Source organism: Octopus sinensis, linkage group LG2 (genome assembly GCF_006345805.1).
Source record: "Octopus sinensis linkage group LG2, ASM634580v1, whole genome shotgun sequence".
Lineage (NCBI taxonomy): Eukaryota > Metazoa > Mollusca > Cephalopoda > Octopoda > Octopodidae > Octopus > Octopus sinensis.
The window spans coordinates 156,353,380-156,357,370 of NC_042998.1; positions in this window are offsets into that span (position 1 = coordinate 156,353,380).

Sequence of the window (3,991 nt, forward strand, 5' to 3'; positions counted from 1 at the left end):
TATATATATATTATATATATATATATACATACAGCAATTAAGGGGTTAGCAACGAATTGCCTCACCACACACCGAGTTTAGAAATAGCAGTCAAAGATATAGCTATTCCTTCTACAAAAGGGAGATTCAGTAAAAAGACAGCACTTGAAAGGCAAACACAGACAGGTAAGAAAGAATGAAATTACGGCAATCTATCATACAATTTTAAGTTACCTACGGACGTACGTTTCGAAATCAAGTTTTAGGAAAGCATAAGAATTAGAAAATTCTACCTTACCCAAACTTCTTTTCTCATCAGCGTAGGATACTACAATTATGAATAATTGTATATTAAATTTTGAGATACTAGAAGGCATTATCTCAACTCAGTGTCAGAGCGAGCCAAAGCATTCCCAGTACCACGAAATTCAAAGTGTGAATGAAAGTTTGTGTCACCAGCCCCCTTCCACCCGCGTGTAGCCAAGACAAGATGCTGTGGTCATTTACTGGGATAAAATATGGTTATCATTAACAATAAAGGGTGAAATTAATTAATTTGGAATAATTATTAATTACACCAAGTAGATTTCGGCATGTAAAAGCCTCATTCGAGGAAAATTTAAGTAATACTAAGCAATTAAGGGTTTAGCAACGAATTGCCTCACCACACACCGAGTTTAGAAATAGCAGTCAAAGAGAAATAGCTATTCCTTCTACTAAAAGGGAGATCTCAGTAAAAAGACAGCACTTGAAAGGCAAACACAGACAGGTAAGAAAGAATGAAATGACGGCAATCTATCATACAATTTTAAGTTACCTACGGACGTACGTTTCGAAATCAAGTTTTAGGAAAGCATAAGAATTAGAAAATTCTACCTTACCCAAACTTCTTTTCTCATCGGCGTAGGATACTACAATTATGAATAATTGTATATTAAATTTTGAGATACTAGAAGGCATTCTATCTCTCATTCTATCTTACTCCCCTCTTTCAAATATATAAATTCTCTCTATATTTCTTCCTTCTCTCCCTATCTCTTCAGTTTCTCTCCCGCTTCTCCTTGTCTCTCCATTACTCTCTTCTATCTCTTCAGTTTCTCTCCCGCTTCTCCTTGTCTCTCCAGTACTCTCTTCTATCTTACTCTCCTCTCTCGGATACATATAAGGACATAGACGCTTTCTCTCTCTTCCTTCAGCTCTCAGTCTCTCCTCTTCCTCTTCTCTCTTACTCTCGGCTCCCAATTTCTCCTTAAGTACATAGACGCTCTCTTTCTCTACTTCCTCCCTACCCCCTATTGCACTATTAGATTAATATAAATTAATATAATATAATTAGATAGATAGAAGGATAGATAAAATATCAATAATGTCCAGAACCTGGAAACGTGACGAACTGGCGAGGTTCCTGCGAGGATGGCAATGCGCTGACGGAGAATATCCAAATAATATAATTACGGCTGCGCTGAAGAACAACGGATACAAAAGGACGTCAGCTCAAATAGAGCGGAAGAAGCAAGAATTTATACGCTCCTACGCACTTGTCAGATCGCACATTAACACGCTGGATGCCATTTTTGACAGCGAAAAACGCGAACAAAGTAAAGATGGCAAGGATAGAGACGCAGGCGCTGATGAGGGGGGTCACCCCCACCTGGTAGACGCCCAGGAAGAAAACTCCAGTGAGAGGCCTGCCCGGGAGATGAACCCAGGTGCGGATGCTCCTACCAGCACCAAAAGCCATGGACATGGAGATGAAAAAACCAAAAAAGGAAGAAAAACTGAAACTAAAACACAGACAAAGCCAAGGGGCAAGGCAGCCAGGGATAGAGGCAAACCTAACTATCCATATGCCAAAAAGGATGGACACAAGCAGCGCACACGGGTATGTAGGTTCTACCTGAAAGGTGCCTGCCGGCATGGAGAGGTAGGTGCAGGCTGCCGCTTTGCACATCCGGGACCCTGCCACAGAAACCAACCACCGAAAGGAAATGGGATGGACCACGCATCACCTGCCCCAAAACGGAGGTACGCAGATGTGGTGCGTACCACAAACCACCAACGTGTTGTTGAAAGGGCAGCTGCTGAGCAGGAATCTTTTTTGTGCATGGCACAAAAGATTGTACAGCAGCTAACCTGGCTCCATCAGGCTCAGGCTCGCAGATGCGGAATTACACATACCACAGTATGTTGTACTACGGACCGACAGGAAAGAAAGGAGTCATGGAGGAGTTGCTATGTACATCCGTGGGGACCTCACACCCCAGGTCCTTTTGTCATACTCAAACTCGGTGTGTGACACACTAATTGTACACATAAGGCAACTTGATGTAGTTGTATGTGCTACATATCGCCCTCCAGATGTCCCAAGTCATATGGGCAAGTTTGAGGACTGCCTTTTAAAAATAGAAGAAGTTCTAATCACATTAGAACAACACATAAGTGTACTTCTCAAGGGAGACTTCAATCTACCCAATGTCAGATGGCCCAAGGGCCTTTCTCTCCCAGGAATGACAAGATGTGAACGAGGACAGGCGAGGTCCCTCCTGAACCTCATCAACACACTGTACATGGAGCAAGTAATACTCCAACCAACCGAGCAGGTAACCACACTGGATCTTGCTTCACAAATAATATGGATCTCATCTATAATGTGAAAGTGACACCGACACTACTCTCGGATCACAACATGGTAGAGCTGACCATGTACGGGCCAAAAGAGAGCACGGACATGCAGCCTACAAGAAACCCTCAGAATCTTTCCAGCTTGAACTTCAATAAGGCAAACTGGAAACAAATTGAGAAAGAGATCCTCAAACAAAACTGGCCTGAATGTCTCTCCTCGCCGGACATCGACATGATACTTCAACAATTCATGTCTGTAATGCAAGCCATATGCTACAAATGTGTCCCAGAGAGAAAGGCCACTGTACACAGAACAAAATCCCGAGAGAGAGAAAAATTTTAATGAGACGGCGTAAAAATTTCAAATCGCCTAAACAAACAAATTGAAAACAGTGAAAAGTCCCGCCTGAAAATAAAACTGTTGGAAATTGAAAAATGTCTGCAACTCTCCCATGAGAAGGAAAGAGCAGACAAAGAAGCCTGGGCTATAGACAACATAAAAACTAAACCCAGAGCTTTCTACAGGTATGCCAAAGAAACAGCTACGGTGCACTGTAGGATAGGGCCACTCCTTGAAAAGGATGGCACACTCACAGGAAAACCAATGAGGGTAAGTGAAATACTGAATGAACAATTCAAGAGTGTTTTCACCCCACCCCTTGGGCATTTCCAAATCAGCAATCCAACTGAATTCTTTACCACTGCAGATATAGAATCAGAGGCGGCGACGATAGATTACATCGATATAAAGGAAGACAATGTAATAAAGGCTATAGATGAAATGAAAACAGACTCAGCTATTGGCCCCGATGGATTCCCGGCAATCCTCCTAAAAGTATGTAAGAGAGTCCTAGCAAGACCACTGCAGTTCCTCTTTCAGAGCTTCCTTGCAGCTGGCAAACTTCCAAGAAAACTGAAGGAAGGTAAAATATGCCCTATTCATAAAGGAGGTAGCAGAGCGGGGCCAAGAACTACAGACCTATCTCTCTGACCTCACACATCAGCAAGGTCATGGAACGAATAGTCAGAAGGAAACTAATCACCTTCCTTGAAGAAAATGACTTGCTGCCTGACACCCAACATGGTTTCCGACCAGGAAGAAGCTGCTTAACTCAGCTCCTGCAGCACTATGACTGGGTGCTGAAACAACTGCTCAACCACTCAAATGTGGAAGTCATATATCTCGACTTCGCAAAGGCCTTCGATAAAGTCGATCATGGAATGATATGTCACAAACTGCGTGATCTTGGCATAGTTGGAAAACTAGGAGAATGGCTTCATGACTTTCTGAAAAATAGAAGTCAGGTGGTAGCAGCCAATGGGGCCACTTCCATTAACACGCAAATAGTGAGCGGTGTTCCACAGGGCACTGTTTTGGGACCACTACTGT